The 13,388-nt window shown below is 38.8% G+C and overlaps 1 pseudogene; it reads left to right on the top strand.

Moving 5' to 3' along the window:
• Nucleotides 1–13,048, top strand: part of LOC122802359 — a 59,075-nt pseudogene extending 46,027 nt beyond the window's left edge.
• The last annotated feature ends 340 nt before the right edge of the window (nt 13,049–13,388 follow it).

Raw genomic sequence — 13,388 nt, 5'->3', positions numbered from 1 at the left:
GAGTTTATTGAATCCTGGCCATAGTGTTTGTGCTGTTTATGGCTAAAAATATTGACATATATCTTTCAGGTCCAGACTGACAAAGATAGTACCTGGAATCAACTAGAGACAAGCAAGATTTGAGAGTGAGCCTTCTGGACTCGGTAAACTTCAACAAATGGGTCTGTATGGACAAACCTTATTTGGAACAAAAAAGGGCATAGAGCAAAGATTATTTCTTGCTGTCCCACTGGGGTTGTTTCCATAAGTCCATAAACAAAAAGCTGGTCTAGCAATAGTAGCAAAAGGTGGGGCTGCTGTTGAGGATTTTATGCAGGTGCTGTACTTTTCTTAAAATAATCCCAGTCATCTGTCTGTAGGAAATCAGGCTGAATCATTTGCACATAAAATGTGACAATCTGCTACTTGCATTGGTTAAGAAGGTGGGTAGATGGAATGTCTATATAGGACATTGCCTCCTTTACCCAACTCTCTTGCTCACCACAGGTTATGACACTTCTCCAAGTCCTGTACTGAAGGCCTTTCTGTTTTTTACTTATCTACTCTTGGCTGATTCCAGTGGAAGGGCCATAATTAAATTGCATAATCTCTGTTTTAGCTAGGAATGGGATAGTAAAATAGCTGCTTCACTAATTCCATTTTTTATTTATCTTTTTGAAAATTTCTTGCAAAAGAGGACCAAAGGGCAAATCCTTGGGCATGCCTTCTTATTACAGTCCCACCTGCTACTCTTCTGTTAAAGGTGCCCACAACATAACTACACTTAATGGCATATCTGCTCTGAAACTAGTATGGGTTAAACTGTACATCATTTATATAAGCACTCATATCTATCTATCTATATATCTATATCTATATATCTATATATAAATATATATAGATATATATTTAGCTATACCTATCTATAGATATAGATATACATGTACATATATGAAATGCCTGTCATTTGGTTGACAGCCCTTTTATCAAGTGCTGAACTATCCAGTGAAACAATTTTTGCTGACAATGGAGTTTTCTTTTTTCTCCACTATTGTGTAACTTCTAAGTAGGTATATTTAAGATGGGTGGAAAGCTGACTGACTTTTTAACGAGACTGATGCACTATCAGGGTTGAGGAATATGCTCTTTCTCTGGTATTTTATGATATAGAAGCTGATATATATATATATATATATATAATTATAGAATTATCAGGGAGGTGTGGGGACACAGCATACACATTTAGCTGTCAACTTTTTTTATTATTATTTATTTATTAATTTTTCTTTGTGGTCAAAGTTTTCCATTATCAATGTTGTGTTGTGCTGTTTACATTAAATTTAGTAAACCATCTATATAGATATATATATATATATATATATATATATATATATATATATATATATATATATATATATATACCTGTGCATGTCTGCGTGTGTGTGTGTGTGTGTGTGTGTGTGTGTGTGTGTGTGTGTGCGTACACACACGCATAGATATAGATATAGGTATCTCTATGTATCTATCTTTATCTATACAAAAAATATATCTCTATATCTATATCTTTATATATATATATATATATATATATATATATATATATATATATATATATAGATAGCCTTCTTTACACACCACAAAAAAATGAATAAATAAATAATAATAAAAAAGTTGACAGCTAAATGTGTATGCTGTGTCCCCACACCTCCCTGATAACTATATAATTGTATATACGTTCATAGGTAGGTACTAGGCTATCGGCCCTAAGGCCTATACAAGCCCAGCCAAAAAGGTACCCTGGCTTTTGCCACACAAGAAAATTATTTTTCTGTGCCACTGTCGAGCAGAACCTCAGAAGTGATCCGCGGGGTGAATTTCCTATTTCCCATCCAATCATCAAGATTTTTCTTGAAGAGTACTAATGAGGAGCTTTGTTTGATATAGATAGGTAGTTTATTCCAGAGTATCGGGAGTCTCTGGGACAGGAATCTATCCTTCCTGCATGTTCTGTTTATCATGGTGACAAGGTTTAGGTCCCTAGAGCATGTAGCTTGGAGGGATTGGGACTTCTTTAAGTGGAGCATGTCCAACAGCTCTGGGTTTGACATAGCTTTGTATGTTAGGCAGAGATCACCTCTGAGTAGGCAATATGCGACAGAGTAAAGCTGGAATTTTTTGAGACGGTCTGCGTAGGGCATCTGTTTGAGGCCAGTAATCCTCTTTGTGAGGTATTTCTGCGGCCTTTCCATTTGTTGTAGATGTATTGTGAGGTACATACCAAAAGGGATGTTGTACTCTATAATGGGTCCAATGAGTGATGAGAAGAGGGGAACAATGACCTTTTTTTTTCTGGATGAGAAACGTTTTGTGATGAGGTGTGCCATGTAGAAGGATTTCCTGACTACTGTGGCAATGTGATTATCAAAGAAGAGACTACTGTCCGCCTGTGTCCCAAGGTCTCTTATCACACTTTTGGTGTTAAGTATACTACTGCCTATGTTGTAGTTCACGGGTACAGAGTTTTTACCAAAGGGGATGACAATGCACTTTTTTGCACTGAGCTAGAGGCCATGGCTTTGACACAAGGCATCTGTCTCAGTGAAGCCCTTTTGTAGGATGTCCACATCGTTAGGAGTTTCGATTATGGCTCCAAATTTGCAGTCATCTGTGAACTTTATTAGCCAAAGACCTTCTGTGTTAGCATGTATTTCAGAGAAGTAGACACCAAACAGGAGAGGAGCCAGGACTGAACCCTGTAGTACTCCACTTGTCACTGGTCTGAAGTTGGATTTGGAGTCTGCTACTTTCACAGTGTGGGTTCTGTCAGTGAGGAAGTTCGTCAACTCATCTTGTGACATAGGGATTTATACCTAGTTTAGTGAATTTATCTATAATTCCAGAGTGGGGGATGGTGTTGAAAGCCTTGGCAAGATATAGACAGGCTGTGTGAACCACCTTACCCTCGTCTATGGCTTTGGTGGCTGCTTCAAAGAAGTCTATCAGGTTTAGGAGACATGATCTGCCTTTTACAAATGGGAACTTGGTGGGGTCCAGAGTGTGGAGATTACCAATGTCATTGTTTATAAGTTCCATGATGATATGTACCATGGCCTTGCAGACCAGGCTCGTCAGGCTAATGGGGCCGTACTTTCCAGGGTCTATGGTGGCTTCCCCCTTGTGAAGTGGTATAACCCTCGCTGTGCGTCATTCAGTGGGCACAAAGCCTGAGGTAAGGCTATGATTGAACACGGTACTTAGGTGGGGTGCCAGTTCGTTCTGTAGTTCGTGTAGAACGCAGCCTGGGATGTTGTCTGGTCCCATGGATGCTGTGTTCTTGGCTTTGGAGAGTGTGGTTTTTACCTGTGCAGCCATGATTACAGGAACTTTGCATTCTTCCAGTATAGAGATGGGCTCTTTAGGGGGTGAGAGGGGGGTAAAGTTAGCACTGAACCTATCTGCCAGGATGTTGGCAATATCAGTTGGGTCTGTATATTTAGTGCCATTGCGCTGTAACTCAGAGCAGATCTGAGTGTTGCCATTGAGATTCTTGACATAGCTATAGAATGCTTTGTGGTTGTCTTTAGAATCAGTGGCGATTTTGTTTTCGTAACTAGATTTGGAGGATTTTATTAGGGATCGCAGCTTCTTACTGAGGCTGAACAGGGAGCTCCTCCACTCATGGGATTTTACTCTCTTTTGCAACAGTTTCTTCCTTCTGTTGTACAGTTTGTTTATGGCAGGGGACCACCAGATTGGCTTCCTTTTTTTGGAGGATAGCGTCTTGGTTCTGTTTGGGATAGCACAATCCATGCACTCGTGCAAGTACTTATAAAGTGCAAATGTGTAGGATTCAGTAGTCATAACTGTATTGTCCATCTGCATGGATGTCATGAAGTTCACCCCTTCTGTCTTAAGAAGCATGAAGTTGGCTTTGGAGAAATTTTTTACCGTGGTTTCCTGGGGGGTGGGGGCAGGATGTGGATATCTAGGGTAATTAGCTTATGGTCAGATCGGACCAATGAGGCATTGACTTCAGGTGTGGAACACTGGTCACATATGTTGGTAATGACTAGATCTAGGATATTGTTGCCCCTGGTGGGGGTGTGGATAAGTTGATCCAGGGCATTGGAGTTTATGAATTCCAGAAAGCATTGAGCGAAGGATTTGGTATACGAGTAGTTTTCCCAGTTAATGGTGGGGTAGTTGAAACTGCCCATTTATTAGGGTGTTTGGTTGAACCCTAATATTTTCCAGTGCATCAAGAAAAGAGGAGTGGGAATCCTGGGGCATGGTAGGGGATCTTTAGCAAGCTACAATTTGGATTGCAGTTTTGCCCAGAGTTAGTTGCACTTGGATAACCTCGGCTACATTATGCTGTGCAACTAGCCTGGAGGTGTGGATATCCTTAATGAATATGGACACACCTCCACCTTTGGTGTTCTGGTCCAGGTTATATGGCCGAAAAGTGTGGTATGAGTTATAGCCTGGCAGTGCAGGGGTGCTCTCTGGAGCCTTGAACCAGGTCCCAGTCACTGCACAGATATCGATGTTCTCCATTTTAAGGAGTGCCTTGAGTGAGTGCATTTTGAGATTTAGACTTCTAGCATTGAGTAGCATCACCCTCAGTTTTTGCTTGCCTGTTCCTGTTACAGTGGTGAATTTGTCATTTGAACCTTGCCTAAAAAAGGCACTATAGGGGCAGCAAGACCCTTAGCCAGTATCCGGAATCCCAGGGGTGACAGGTGCAGGTCATCTGTGGCAAAGCATTGTGGTCTGTCGACCATGTCATCCCAGGCAGAGAGATACTGGATCCCTTTAGAATAACACCAGAAGCTTAGCCAATTGTTGAAGTCAATCATTTTATCCTTGTACTGCGGTATCATTCTGGACTGCGGTGGTGGTGCTGCGGTAGCATTGTCACCTCACAGTTAGACGTTGCCCATTCGATTCTCAGTTAGAGCGTCTTTTGTGTAGCGACATGCTTGAATGGGCGTTCCTTCATTGAAGTTTGTGCATTAGGCTCGGCAAGCCAGTACATAAAAATCTACTGCCAATCATTAGCGGACCGGAGTTCCACTGTGGCGACCCCTAACTGGGAAAAGCCGAAAGACACAAACTGCTGTATCATTCTGGGTGATGGCAGAATGCTACTCAGGGCTATGGTCATACCTTGGAAAAAACACGAAAAAAGCCAGCAAGATAGTTCCACCGACATGTCCAGATTCAAATTTCATCAGTGAGTAAAAAATTATTCACAATCAACTAACAACGTCAGTATAAATACTGTAATGAACCAATAAGGAAATAGACATTCTCATCAGGCTCCTAAATCAGATTTAAAGCAACACAGCACAATTAATATAAAGACATATTCCAATACATGTTTGCTTAAACCAATTAATCATACCTAATGCAAAATGGTCCAAGGCAAATCAATAAATAATGTTTGTCAACATATTAAAAAATATATTAGTTTATATAGTATTGTATTGGTTATGAAAATAAGTGGCATGAATACAATATTTATGGTTATATGGTCAAAAGTTCATAGTCATATGATTTATAAATGGTCATTGAGACCAGGATGTAATCCAATATCTTTCTTTGTGTCTTAAAATACCTTGCCATCCTGTCTGATTTTGCCTGTTACCTGTAATTTTGTCTATAATAGTAAACATAAACCTAGCACTGGGATGTTTAACTGTATGTAAATATAATGCATTGGATGTTTTGTGATTCTAGTTGAACAATTGCCAAAACCCTAATGTCATATACTTTGCTAGTATTGGAACTTGTGAATTGTTTAAGCTGGTTAACACAAGATATACAATGTCCACATCTGAATGTACCCAATAACTCATCCCCATGATGGTTAGTTGTTTATATTTAGCTGCCCACTTTCTCTGTGCTTATAGTGGGAAAACAAATGAAAATGAGCACTGATTGTCCAGGATATCCTCAAAAAATCATTAGCTAGTAAGATGTTCCAATTTTGGTTAACTGCCTGACTGTTTGATGGTTTTACCTAAGGTGGTAATCAATCTAATCTTTGGGCTATTGGTATTTTGACTCTTGTCCCTGTATTCCAACAATGTATTTCTTTCCTGTTTGTCTGACCAAATCCTGGCAGATTCAATGTCAAAAGTACAATAACCCCTATCCAAGAATCTTGATTTTAAATCGGCTTTGGCTGCTGTATAATCCTGTTGACAGGAATTAATTCTCCGAATTCTCAAATATTGAGATTTAGGGATGTTCCGGATGGTGTGACGTGGGTGCATACTCTTAGCATGTAACAAGGTATTAAACTAGGGATATTTTCGATGAATTTTGGTATTGAGTGTATTGTCACTGTTACGATATACAGTGACATCCAAAAACGTTATCATCTCTCTGTGAAATGTAACAGAGAATTCAATCCCCCAAATGTTATTGTTGAGATGTTCCAAAAATTCTTGAAGATAGTCAGTATCCCACCATCCAACAATCATCTAAATATCTCCTCCATATGTCCATTTCCACAAGGTATATGTTGTGTAAAGGATTGTAAATCAGGCATTCCTCAAGGTAGGCCATAAAAAGATCTGCATAAATGGGGGTGAAGTTGCCAATAGCAATCACCTTGGAAATAGAACACATTTTTGTCAAGACATGTTCTGTTAGACAAATAAGCAAAGTGTTGAAACCGGAGAATACAGTTCTGCTTTAACAAGCCAATATTCTACAGCCTGAAGCCCAGCCAATGTGGAATACTGGTATAGAGATTTTACATCATTATCCAGTGGGGCTCTAGCTGGCTGTCCTGGATAATTTGCAAAAATTGTGTGGTGTCCTGGATTCTTGCTCTAACTAGGGGCAATAATGGTTTGAGAAATTGGGTGAGAAATGCAGACAATGGTTCAGTGAGGGAACCATGGCCAGAGACAATAGGCCTACCTGGTGGATGTGTGAGATTTATGTATTAGTAAATACAAAATTTGTCTATCCGGATCTTTAACCTGTAAGTGTTGAACAATTTTGGACGTGATGATACCCTCCTCCAATGCAGATTGTAAAACAGGTCAATCTCTTTCTTAAATTGCATAGTGGGATCAATCCATTTTCATATAGCAATGTCCATCAGATAGCCTCATTCACATAATAGTCCATATTCAAAATCACCACTGCACCCCCTTATCCGCTGAAGAATTGCTATATTCTGATTACCTTTCTGAAGAGGTGATATTATCCCTACTAGTAGCAACTTCAAAAAGGGGAAAATGTAGATCTTTTAACACCGCTTGTTGAAAAATGGCTACATTTTTATTCATAGGCAGCTGAAACGTAGATTTATGGAAGGTGAAAAAACAGGGACCATTTCCACACCAGTATCTCAGGGGAGGAGTCATCTAACACTGACAGTGAATATGCCAACACTGTCAATTCTCCATTCAAAAAGAAAACTAATACTCAATACCCTTTAGATATGGTAGGAAATCCAGAGGGGGGAGGAAACATAGAAACAAACATATCTGACTTATTCAGGCACTACTGAAGTAAATACACAAGTTTTTAAAAATGTTTTGAATCTATCAGACCATGTACTTACATATGAACAAGAACAAGTTCTAAATAAAGGGTTAAATTTTGTTCCAGCTTTTTTCTGATGAGTACCAAACTTCATTAGATGTCATTGAAATCTTAAACTGTTTTTCTGAACAGGATAGTTCCAATGCTCAAAGATCTACTGATTTCACCTTCCATAAATTGAATAAAAATGTAGCCATTTTTTCAAAAAGCGGTGTAAAAGATCTACATTTTCCCTTTTGAAGTTGCTACTAGTAGGGATAATATCACCTCTTCAGAAAGGGTGGCCCTAAACTTTAGGAGTAATCAGAATATAGCAATTCTTCAAGCGATAAGGGGTGCAGTGGTGATTTTGAATATGGACTATTATGTGAATGAGGGTTCATACAACTATCTGATGACATTATTAATATGAAAAAAATGGGGATCCCACCCACTAATTTTAAGAAGAAGATTGACCTGTTTTACAATCTGCATTGGAGGAGGTATCATCACCGCCCAAAAATTGTTCAACACTTACAGGTTAAAGATCCGATAGACAAATTTTTTATTTTTACTGCAAAAAATACAAATCTCTCCACACCACCAGCCTATTGTCTCTGGCCATGGTTCCCTCACTGAACCATTGTCCGCATTTCTCACCCAATTTCTCAAACCATTATTGCCCCTAGTTAGAGCAAGAATCCAGGACACCACACAATTTTTGCAAATTATCCAGGACAGTCAGCTAGAGCCCCACTGGATAATGTGTACTTTGGATGTAAAATCTCTCTATACCAGTATTCGAAAATTGGGCTGGGCTTCAGGCTGTAGAATATTGGCTTGTTAAAGCAGAACTGTATTCTCCGGGTTTCAACACTTTGCTTATTTGTCTAACAGAACATGTCTTGACAAGAAATGTGTTCTATTTCCAAGGTGATTGCTATTGGCAACTTCAAAGGAATGATGGGGGCTTCTTTCGCCCCCATTTATGCAGATCTTTTTATGGCCTACCTGGAGGAATGCCTGATTTACAATCCTTTACACAACATATACCTTGTGGAAATGGACATATGGAGGAGATATTTAGATGATTGTTGGATGGATACTGACTATCTTCAAGAATTTTGGAACATCTCAACAATAACATTTGGGATTGAATTCTCTGTTACATTTCACAGAGAGATGATAATTTTTTTGGATGTCACTGTATATTGTAACAGTGACAATACACTCATACCCAAATTCACTCAATAAAAAAATATCCCCAGTTTAATACCTTGTTACATGCTCCTAAATCTCAATATTTGAGCTGTCAACAGGATTATACAGCAGCCAAAGCTGATTTAAAATCAAGATTCTTGGATAGGGGTTATTGTACTTCTGACATTGAATCTGCCAGGATTTGGTCAGATAAACAGGAAAGAAATACATTGTTAGAATACAGGGACAAGAGTCAAAATACCAATAGCCCAAAGATTAGATTGATTACCACCTTAGGTAAAAACCATCAAACAGTCAGGCAAGCGGTTAACCAAAATTGGAACATCTTACTAGCTAATGATTTTTTGAGGATATCCTGGACAATCAGTGCTCATTTTCATTTAGTTTTCCACTATAAGCACAGAGAAAGTGGGGCAGCTAAATATAAACAACTAACCATCATGGGGATGAGTTATTGGGTACATTCAGATGTGGACATTGTATATCTTGTGTTCAAGTTAACCAAAAAACAATTCACACAAGTTAATACTAGCAAAGTATATGACATTAGGGTTTGGCAATTGTTCAACTAGCTGGGTTGTATATCTGGCCACATGCCAATGCAAGTCATTTTATGTTGGCAAAACATCCAATGCATTATATTTACATACAGTTAAACATCCCAGTGCTAGGTTTATGTTTACTATTATAGACAAAATTACAGGTAACATGCAAAATCAGACAGGATGGCAAGGTATTTTAAGACACAAAGAAAGATATTGGATTACTGGATACATTTCCTCCTGGTCTCAATGACTATTTATAAATCATATGACTATGAACTTTTGACCATATAACCATAAATATTGTATTCATGCCACTTATTTTCATAACCAATACAATACTATATAAACTAATATATTTTTTAATATGTTGACAAACATTATTTATTGATTTGTCTTGGACCATTTTGCATTAGGTATGATTAATTGGTTTAAGCAAACATGTATTGGAATATGTCTTTATATTAATTGTGCTGTGTTGCTTTAAATCTGATTTAGGAGCCTGATGAGAATGTCTATTTCCTTATTGGTTCATTACAGTATTTATACTGACGTTGTTAGTTGATTGTGAATAATTTTTTACTCACTGATGAAGGCTGGTGAAACTAGTATGAGTATTTGAATCTGGACATGTTTGTCCGTTCTGGAACTATCTTGCTGGCTTTTTTTTTTCCAAGGTTGGTTGGGGTTAGTGTTTGATCCTGTGGTCATACCTGCCTGGGCTACAAGATTGGAGAGCTCTTCCATGTCTCTTTTCATGTAGTCCAGGGAGGTACATCTCAGGTCATTCACACCAACATGGACAATGACAGAGTCATATTTGTACTTGTTGTGGAGTGACCTGAGTGTGTGGGTTATGTGGCAGATCCTGGCACCCGACAGGCAGCTGACATAACCTTCTCCTTGTTTAGCCTGGTGAGTGGGACATCAGTGTACCTGACTACAGCGTCACCTATGATTAGTGTGTTGGGTATGGTGTTTTGCCATATTGGCTGTGGTTGAGTGGCACACTGATTCTGCGGGCTATATGTTATTTGGGTTGTGTTTGGGGTGGAGGTTGCTTGCATTTCTGCTTTGGAGGTCTCTGTTGCTTGAGCAGATTATTATTGAGAGCCACCGCGAATGTTTTTGTGTTTCTATGTGTGGATTTTGGTGGTGTGGATTTAGTGAGATTATGTGATGAGTGTGGTGTGGTGCAAGTGTTTACCTTCTCTTCTTGACTGTCAAGTTCAGTCTTGGTTGGAGAGAGCTTTACCTCCAGTTTGTCTAGATAAGTGCATCTCTCACAGGTTGTAGTGTTGGGTGGTAGGAGGAGAGGGTTGTCTGTGTACATGAGGCAATTTCTACATTGCCCCAAGATGTCCAGATTCATCAGATAGACAGGAGAGAACACTGGGAGCTGACCCTTGGACATGCCTGAATAAAAAACTATTTTCCTCTAGATAAGTGAGGAAAGTGAGTACAAGAGCTGATTTTCTCTAAGCAAGTGAGGAAAGTAAGTACCAAAACTGTTTTCCTCTAGGTAATGAGGAAGGGTGAGTGCTGTAGTAATTAGTAGGTTATTTAGTGCTTACAACAAGTTCTGAACAAGTGCTGATCACGAATAAGCAAATTCAAGTGCTAAAACTATGAATCTGTATCTGGACTAAACTAGTTACAGGAAAAGAGGGAAACAAGTGCAAATGCAGGCTTTTTGAGAGAGATGGAAAAACTCCCCAAATGGCCAATAACTACAATTTCTGGGCCAGAACCACTCCTTATGTGGTAGATAGGTTACCTAGTGCTTACCACTCCCACTGATAAGCTAGAAGGCTTCCCTCCAACATAGAAAGCTTGGGGGGCTCAGAAGCTTACATACAGTCCTGGATACAACAAATCTGAATCTGGACTCCACTAGTTACAGGAAAGGTAGGAAACAGGCTTAGAATTTTTTTTTTATACAGAAAAGTAGCTAAAACAGCAGTAAAAACAATTCAAATGCAGTGCAAGCTAGCACACTTGAGTATGTAGCAATGTTAGACCAAACAGTTTAAATATATATATATATATATATATATATATATATATATATATATATATATATATATCTATATATATATATATATATATACACACACACACACTCACACACACACACACACACACACACACACATCCTTCTTTACAAGACTGTTCTGCGCTTATCATTGTGAAATGTGTTTAGCCCTGATGCCAGGTCAGCCACCTAACAGCTACTAAAGCTGCAACTACTGTATCCACTATTAGATTCTTAGACAATTATGGAAAAGTTCCTTGGACCATATGAAATTAACCTAATTTCTTTTTCTGCAGATAGACTGGAATCGGGTTTTAGAGATGGTAATTCAAAAGAGTGCTTGTAATCCTGAAAAACATGGGGCAAGCTGGTAACTTCCACTCCAGAATGCCGGTATAATTTCTCCAAGTCTTTTGGATTTCTAATACCATGATGGGATTAGACCTCATTTCTCAGTCAAAGTATAAAGTCCATGAAATCAGTATTGTTTCAGTCGTTGATGTTAGCTACAAGTACTCTTTGCAGCACCCACAATGTGCCCATAATCAACTCCTTATGCAAATGATATGGAGTTACATATATTGGTAGCATATCTAAGTACAACTGTAAATTCTTTTTTATGAGACCCATTGTTCCTACTTCTGTTGGAACTGTCTGGCTATCCACCTTCCACATGGCCCTCATTTCTGTTTGCAAATCCTGATATTTTATGACTTTGTATCTGTCTGTACATAAGACGCTGTAATCACTGTGTGTAGCAATTTCAATGATCGATGCTACTTTTTTTTCTTTTCATGGACTACTGTATCTGTTTTTCTTCCATCTATTTTTTGAACTCTTGGTATTGGGTGATCATATGGCATATAAACTTCATCATTCTTTATATTGCTTTGTGTCTCTTATTTCCAATGCTTCTTGATTACTTCCATATTGTAATGTGTGCACAATCCCAAGAGATGATTCAAGAGAGGTGCATAAAGGGAATGTAGCAGCAGTTACTGGTGCTACTCATGGGATTGGTCTAGCTATTCTGCAATACTTGACACTAGAAGGTATTCATGTTGTAATAAGCAGTCGAATACAGGAACATGTTATTACAGCACTAGCACAGCTAAAGTCTAAAGGTCTTAATGTTTCAGGAATTGTTTGCCATGTGGGAAATGAAGATCACCTAGAAAGGCTAGTCAAGATGATTGTTGAGCAGTATGGTGGGATTGATATTTTTGTGTGTAATGCAGCAACAAACCCCTTTGTAGGCAATATGCTGGACTGCAGCAAAGAAACTTGGAACAAGATACTTGACGTAAATCTGACAGCAGTCTTCCTCTTATTAAAACTTATCATTCCTCATATGGAGAAACGAGGTGGTGGTTCCATTGTGTTAATATCCACTATTGCTGGTAACAATCCCACACTGGGTATTGGCCCATATTGTGCAGGTAAGACTGCTCTTCTAGGATTGACCAAGGTCCTGGCTTCTGAGTTTGGTCCCATGAATATTTGTGTGAACTGTATTTCTACTGGACTCATCATGACCAGCTTCAGTATATAACTGTGGCAAAATCCTGATCTGATGAAAGAGATAAATTAAAAATTTCCTTTGAAGAGGTCTGGGAACCCAGAGGAGTGTGCCGGTGTAGTGTCTTTCCTGTGCTCTTCTGATGCTTCCTGTATGACTGGGGAGACTCTCATTGGGAGTGGTGGAGGCCAAGTCGGACTCTAAGAAGATTTGGATATTGGAGGGAGAAGATGGAGATTTGAAACAGGCAGCTATCTGTTTGGAGGGTGGCCTAATGGTTAAGGTATTTGCCTTACAAGCACAAAGTGCAGGGTTTGAGTCTCACAAGGGATAATTGGCTAGTCTTAAAATGGCTTGTAAGGGCAGTTAGCCTAGTACTAATCTATGAGCCTATGAAAACTTTGATAATGGGGGCAGCTGTCTTGAATATGTACAGCTGGGAAGATTTGCTTTTTGCCAATCCTCCTTTTATAAAGAAACAAATTGTATGCTTATAACTGAAGATCAGAATTTCATAGCTTTAAAGTATGCATAAAAAATGTAC

The sequence above is a fragment of the Protopterus annectens genome, chromosome 5.part0, assembly GCF_019279795.1.
Source record: "Protopterus annectens isolate FY-2018-M chromosome 5.part0, PAN1.0, whole genome shotgun sequence".
Classification (NCBI taxonomy): Eukaryota; Metazoa; Chordata; order Ceratodontiformes; family Protopteridae; genus Protopterus; species Protopterus annectens.
This window is presented reverse-complemented; position numbering and strand designations above follow the sequence as displayed.